Source organism: Rissa tridactyla, unplaced genomic scaffold (genome assembly GCF_028500815.1).
Source record: "Rissa tridactyla isolate bRisTri1 unplaced genomic scaffold, bRisTri1.patW.cur.20221130 scaffold_63, whole genome shotgun sequence".
Taxonomy (NCBI): Eukaryota; Metazoa; Chordata; class Aves; order Charadriiformes; family Laridae; genus Rissa; species Rissa tridactyla.
The window spans coordinates 544,414-551,913 of record NW_026529841.1 but is presented as its reverse complement, the minus strand read 5'-3'; positions in this window follow the sequence as shown (position 1 = coordinate 551,913).

Here is a 7,500-nt window from a genome sequence, read left to right as displayed (position 1 = left end):
TCCCCGAGGAACAGCAGGCTTCTGGGTCACATCTGCCCCACAAGTACTGCCCCCACGGCTGCCCCGCAAGTGCTCCCCGAGGAACAGCATGCCTCGGGCCTGCCGTCTGCCCTCAGGAAAGACAGGCCTGCGGGTGCCCCCGGCCCCACAGCTTCCCCACCAGTGCCCCACAGCAGCCTTGCAAGTGCTCCCCGAGGAACAGCAGGCTTCTGGGTCACATCTGCCCCACAAGTACTGCCCCCGTGCTGCCCCACGGCTGCCCCGCAAGCGCTCCCCGAGGAACCGCAGGCCTCTGGGCCTGCCGTCTCCCCCCAGGGAAGGCAGGCCTGCGGGTGCCCCTGCCCCCACAGCTGCCCCGCAGGGCCCCACAGCTGCTCCACAAGTGCTCCCCGAGGAACAGCGGGGCCTCTGGGTCACATCTGCCCCACAAGTGCTGCCCCAGTGCTGCCCCACGGCTGCCCCGCAAGCGCTCCCCGAGGAACCGCAGGCCTCTGGGCCTGCCGTCTCCCCCCAGGGAAGGCAGACATGTGGGTGCCCCTGCCCCCACAGCTGCCCCGCAGGGCCCCACAGCTGCTCCACAAGTGCTCCCCGAGGAACAGCGGGGCCTCTGGGTCACATCTGCCCCACAAGTGCTGCCCCAGTGCTGCCCCACGGCTGACCCACAAGTGCTCCCCGAGGAACCGCAGGCCTCTGGGCCTGCCGTCTCCCCCCAGGGAAGGCAGGCCTGCGGGTGCCCCTGGCCCCACAGCTTCCCCACCAGTGCCCCACAGCAGCCTTGCAAGTGCTCCCCGAGGAACAGCAGGCTTCTGGGTCACGTCTGCCCCACAAGTGCTGCCCCACGGCTGCCCCGCGAGTGCTCCCCGAGGAACCGCAGGCATCTGGGCCTGCAGTCTGCTTCCAGGGAAGGCAGGCCTGCGGGTGCCCCTGGCCCCACAGCTGCCCCGCAGGGCCCCAGAGCTGCTCCACAAGTGCTCCCCGAGGAACAGCGGGGCCTCTGGGTCACATCTGCCCCACAAGTGCTGCCCCAGTGCTGCCCCACGGCTGCCCCGCAAGCGCTCCCCGAGGAACCGCAGGCCTCTGGGCCTGCCGTCTCCCCCCAGGGAAGGCAGGCCTGCGGGTGCCCCTGGCCCCACAGCTGCCCCGCAGGGCCCCAGAGCTGCTCCACAAGTGCTCCCCGAGGAACAGCGGGGCCTCTGGGTCACATCTGCCCCACAAGTGCTGCCCCAGTGCTGCCCCACGGCTGCCCCGCAAGCGCTCCCCGAGGAACCGCAGGCCTCTGGGCCTGCCGTCTCCCCCCAGGGAAGGCAGGCCTGCGGGTGCCCCTGGCCCCACAGCTGCCCCGCAGGGCCCCAGAGCTGCTCCACAAGTGCTCCCCGAGGAACAGCGGGGCCTCTGGGTCACATCTGCCCCACAAGTGCTGCCCCAGTGCTGCCCCACGGCTGCCCCGCAAGCGCTCCCCGAGGAACCGCAGGCCTCTGGGCCTGCCGTCTCCCCCCAGGGAAGGCAGGCCTGCGGGTGCCCCTGGCCCCACAGCTGCCCCGCAGGGCCCCAGAGCTGCTCCACAAGTGCTCCCCGAGGAACAGCGGGGCCTCTGGGTCACATCTGCCCCACAAGTGCTGCCCCAGTGCTGCCCCACGGCTGCCCCGCAAGCGCTCCCCGAGGAACCACAGGCCTCTGGGCCTGCCGTCTCCCCCCAGGGAAGGCAGGCCTGCGGGTGCCCCTGGCCCCACAGCTGCCCCGCAGGGCCCCAGAGCTGCTCCACAAGTGCTCCCCGAGGAACAGCGGGGCCTCTGGGTCACATCTGCCCCACAAGTGCTGCCCCAGTGCTGCCCCACGGCTGCCCCGCAAGCGCTCCCCGAGGAACCGCAGGCCTCTGGGCCTGCCGTCTCCCCCCAGGGAAGGCAGGCCTGCGGGTGCCCCTGGCCCCACAGCTGCCCCGCAGGGCCCCAGAGCTGCTCCACAAGTGCTCCCCGAGGAACAGCGGGGCCTCTGGGTCACATCTGCCCCACAAGTGCTGCCCCAGTGCTGCCCCACGGCTGCCCCGCAAGCGCTCCCCGAGGAACCGCAGGCCTCTGGGCCTGCCGTCTCCCCCCAGGGAAGGCAGGCCTGCGGGTGCCCCTGGCCCCACAGCTGCCCCGCAGGGCCCCAGAGCTGCTCCACAAGTGCTCCCCGAGGAACAGCGGGGCCTCTGGGTCACATCTGCCCCACAAGTGTTGCCCCAGTGCTGCCCCACGGCTGCCCCGCAAGCGCTCCCCGAGGAACCGCAGGCCTCTGGGCCTGCCGTCTCCCCCCAGGGAAGGCAGGCCTGCGGGTGCCCCTGGCCCCACAGCTGCCCCTCAAGTGCTCCCTGAGGAACAGCGGGCCTCTGGGTCACATCTTCCCCACAAGTGCTGCCCCACAGCTGCCCTGCAAGTGCTCCCCGAGGAGCCACAGGCATCTGGGCCTGCAGTCTGCTTCAGGGAACGCAGGCCTGCGGGTGCCTCTGGCCCCACAGCTTCTCAAACTCTGCCCCACGGCTGATCCGCAAGTGCTCCCTGAGGAACCGCAGGCCTCTGGGTCACATCTGCCCCACAAGTACTGCCCCAGCGCTGCCCCATGGCTGCCCTGCAGCTGCTCCTCAGGGAATAGTGGGACTCCGGGCCTGCCTTCTCCCCCCAAGGGAAGACAGGCCTGCTGGTGCCCCGGCCCCACAGCTGCCCCGCAGTGCCCCACGGCTGCCCCGCAAGTGCTCCCCGAGGAACAGCAGGCCTCTGGGTCACATCTGCCCCACAAGTACTGCCCCAGCCCTGCCCCACGGCTGCCCTGCAGGTGCTCCCCAGGGAATAGCGGGTCTGTGGGCCTGCCGTCTCCCCCCAGGGAAGACAGGCCTGCGGGTGCCGCTGGCCCCACAGCTGCCCCACAAATGCCTCATGGCTGCCCCAGCTGTGCCCCCCGGCTGCCCCACAAGTGCTCCCCAAGGCACCCAGGCGTCTGGGTCACATCTGCCCCACCCCAACTGCGCGCACACCGAGGCACTTGCACACGGGTGCACCATCTCCCCCGCCCCTTCCCATTCCCCCCTTCGCCTCTCACCCCCCCCAGCAGGCCTCTCCCCCAGCCCCAAAGCCCCGTCTGCCGCCGCACGCACACGTGCACACAACACCCACCCCACCCCCTCCAACGGGCCCGAACCTCTCGCGTGCGGCAGACGCAGACGCAGACAGAGTGTCTCCCCCCAAGCCCCGCTGCCGCCACCGAATTACCACCCACCCCCCCGCCACACCCCGCTGTCCCCCTTCACCCCCCCCTCCCCCGCCTCTATTCACCACCCGGTTCACTGCGAATCCGGCCGCCCCCTCCCCACGCTGCCCTCGGGCAGGTTTGCCACCCCCCCCCACCCCGCCCCGGCAAGGACGGCGGGAGACTTTAGGACCCAGCGGAGTCCCTGCCGGCTCCGTGCCCGGGCGGGTTAAGGGATTCCCGGTGGCGAGCGGGGATCTAACCCCGGCTGCCGAGTCTCTACCCTGCCGCGCCCCTGGCCCTGGCCGTGCCCGTGCCCGTGCCCCGGCGCTCCCGCCTTCCTTTCTCAGCCGCTCGCTCGCTCGCTCTGCTGCGCGCCTGCCCGCCCCTGCCGCGGCTGGAGAACCCACTGAACCCCCCCGCCCCCGCCCCCAGCACACACAACGCCCCCCCCCCCCCCCCCCCCCCCCCCCACCTTACCGACCCAAAACCTACTCCGAAAAGAGGCACCGCGTGCCTGCCGCCCTCTCCCCGGCCCACCTCTGCGCCGTGCTCCCCGCCCGCTCGCTGCCCGCTCTCGCCTGCCTCTGCACCGGCACCCCTTCCCCGCCGCTGCCGCTTGCCGGGCAGTGGTGTGCTCGCGCGCCCGCGCAGGGCGCGAAGCCGCGGACCGCCACGCCCCACCCCCACCCCCGCCCCCGACCTGATCCGGGTCAGGGTGGCGGCTCTGCCACTGGCGCTTAAATCACGAACAAAAAAAAGTTGAAACTTAGTTTTTCGCCCACCCCAACCCCTCCCCCCACCCACATACCCCCCCCTCGCCCGACAGCCCCCCCCCCCCCCGCCCCCCCCCGCCGGGACGATCCGGGTCAGGCTGGCGGCTGTGCCAGTGACGCTAAAAACGTGAACGAAAAAAAAAGATCAAAATTATTTATCACCACCCGGTGATAAATCAAAATTATTTATGAGCCCCCGGCCCCCCCGCCGCCCCCCCACCCCCCCACCCCCCACCTGCCCGCACGCACTTGTTGGAAGGGAGGACCCGGGTCAGGCTGGCCGCTGTGCCGGTGACGCTTAAATCATGAACGAAAAGAAAAAACAAAAATATCACCCCCACCCCACACCGGCTGCCCGGTGTGCCCGGCTCCGGGGACCGGCTCGGCTGCAACTTCTACCCGCCTCCGGGGATAGGCGGGCAGGTCTACTTCGCTCCGGGAACCGGACCGGCTGTCAGGTCTACCCGGCTCCGGGGTCCGGGTCGGCTGTCAGGTCTACCCGGCTCCGGGGACCGGATCGGCTGTCAGGTCTACCCGGCTCCGGGGACCCGACCGGCTGTCAGGTCTACCCGGCTCCGGGGACCGGATCGGCTGTCAGGTCTACCTCGCTCCGGGGACCGGGTCGGCTGTCAGGTCTACCCGGCTCCGGGGTCCGGGTCGGCTGTCAGGTCTACCTCGCTCCGGGGACCGGACCGGCTGTCAGGTCTACCTCGCTCCGGGGACCGGATCGGCTGTCAGGTCTACCCGGCTCCGGGGACCGGATCGGCTGTCAGGTCTACCCGGCTCCGGGGACCCGACCGGCTGTCAGGTCTACCTAGCCCCGGGGACCGGATCGGCTGTCAGGTCTACCCGGCTCCGGGGACCGGATCGGCTGTCAGGTCTACCTCGCTCCGGGGTCGGTATCGGCTGTCAGGTCTACCTCGCTCCGGGGACCGGGTCGGCTGTCAGGTCTACCCGGCCCCGGGGAGCGGATCGGCTGTCAGGTCTACCCGGCTCCGGGGACCGGATCGGCTGTCAGGTCTACCCGGCTCCGGGGACCGGAGCGGCCGTCAGGTCTACCTCGCTCCGGGGTCCGTATCGGCTGTCAGGTCTACCCGGCTCCGGGGACCGGATCGGCTGTCAGGTCTACCCGGCTCCGGGGACCGGGTCGGCTGTCAGGTCTACCTCGCTCCGGGGTCGGTATCGGCTGTCAGGTCTACCTCGCTCCGGGGACCGGATCGGCTGTCAGGTCTACCCGGCTCCGGGGACCGGATCGGCTATCAGGTCTACCCGGCTCCGAGGACCGGATCGGCTGTCAGGTCTACCCGGCTCCGGGGACCGGATCGGCTGTCAGGTCTACCTCGCTCCGGGGACCGGATCGGCTGTCAGGTCTACCCGGCTCCGGGGACCGGTTCGGCTGTCAGGTCTACCCCGCTCCGGGGACCCGACCGGCTGTCAGGTCTACCTCGCTCCGGGGACCGGATCGGCTGTCAGGTCTACCCGGCTCCGGGGACCGGATCGGCTGTCAGGTCTACCCGGCTCCGAGGACCGCGTCGGCTGTCAGGTCTACCCGGCTCCGGGGACCGGATCGGCTGTCAGGTCTACCCGGCTCCGGGGACCACCTCGGCTGTCAGGTCTACCCGGCTCCGGAGACCGGACCGGCTGTCAGGTCTACCCGGCTCCGGGGACCGGATCGGCTGTCACGTCTACCCGGCTCCGGCGGTACTTAGTGCCGGAGTGGCCGGGTAGACCTTGTGTCCGGAGCACGCACTTCCAGCCGCCGAAGGGGTCGCTGTTTTTCGTTACCTCCAGTTGTGTCATCGTAAGAGGCGGCGTGTTTGGCGCGCCTCCCCGGTGGGCAGTGCCTGCGCTCTTGAGGCCGTCCGGGGGTAGAGACGTGATTTTCCGTATATGGGAGGGAGTACTTACTCGGCTCCTAAGGGCTTCCAGCGCGAACGCGCATCCTGCGGGCTGACTTCCCGCTGAAAGCAGAGGTGAGGGGCGGCACCTCTGGCTACTCTCCTGGCAGACACGCGTGCATTACCGAACGAAATTTGTTGCTCCGGGGTAGGCGTCTCCCCGCTGGGCAGGGCGAAGAGCGGTGGCCGGCGGCGGTCACCGGCACTTTCGAATGCCGGAAGACCGGGGGAGACAAGCCTGCCGCGGCTTTCCCCCGGTCCTCTCGTGCTCAGTCCCCAGGGAACCGTGCTCCCGAGCGGGTGGACGGCGGCAGCCTCCCGCTCCCCCCCGCATTTTGCCTGATCCACACCCGCAGCCAGCGCCCGCTGAGGCGTTCACCCAGGGGCGCGCCGCGGAGGCTCCACGCCGGACCTCTCGCAGACGTCGCCTCCTCGCTCGCACGCAGGGCCCCGCGTCTGTCTGGCCGTCCACCCCCGGGTGGCGGTTGGCGCGCGCGGCTGTCGGCTGTCCCAGGAACTGTGGCCGTGGGGCCTCGGGAGCGCTCTTTGCTCCCCCTCGATTCTCTTGCTTTTCTCTATCACCGATCGTTCTGGCATACCCGGGGCGCGTCGGAGGGGCTGCGGGGCGGGCCGGCCGTCAAACGCCGGTGTTCAGGTCCCGTAGCACCCCTCCACCAGACGCGTCCCTCTCACTCGCACGCAGGGCCCCCGTGTCTGGTTGCCCACCCCCGGGTGAGCGGCTGGCACGCGCGCGGCTGTCGGCTGTCCCAGGACCGTGGCCGTGGGGCCTCCGGGAGCGCTCTTTGCTCCCTCCCGTCTCTCGCCTTTTCTCCTATCCCCGATCGATGAGGCATTTCGGGTCGCGTCGGAGAGGGCCCTCGGCGGGCCGGCTCCTCCGTGCTCTCCGTCCCGGGGAGGCGCGGCGGTGTCCGGTGTTCAGGCAGGGTGGTCTCCTTTCCAATTCGCTTCCCGTCGCACGCGAGGTGTCAGCCCTCCTTTCCCGGGAGCGGCTTCACCGAACCCAGCTCTGTGACGGCCGTGTGGCCCCGCCAGTTTCTCAGGTGTCCTAAAGCACGCCGGGCGCCGGTGCCGGCCTCGGTCCGGGTGCCCCGTGGGTGCCGGCCGCGAGCAGCGCTGGGCGGCGGGGGCGGCTTAGCCAAGGCAAGAGAATTCCGGGCAAGGCAAGCTGAGCCGAGCGAGGCGGCCGTCACCCGCCCGGGTGGCGGGCCCCCTGCGGCGCGCCGCGGGCGGCAAGGGGGGCGTCCCCCTCCGCCGCTGCCGCCGCTGCTTCTGTCGCCCTTGGTGCCGCACCCCCGCCCGCTGCCGAGCGAGCCGCCCCGACCGAAAGGGGCCTCGGTCGCCGGGTCGCGCCCGCCTCGGCGGGTCGCCGTCTCCTCTAGCACGTCCGGAGCTCCCGCGGCAGAGGTTTCGAGGGGGCGAGTCGCCTTCGCCCCCCTCATCGCCGATCGCCTGCGATCGGCAGCCGGCCGGCGTCGTGGGAGGGTCAGCCCCCGCCGGTTCCGTGCCGCGTCAGAGCCGCGATAGCGTCCGAAAGAAAAGGGGAAAAGCCGCGCAGCGGGTCCCGTGTCTCCTTGGCCGCGGCGGCG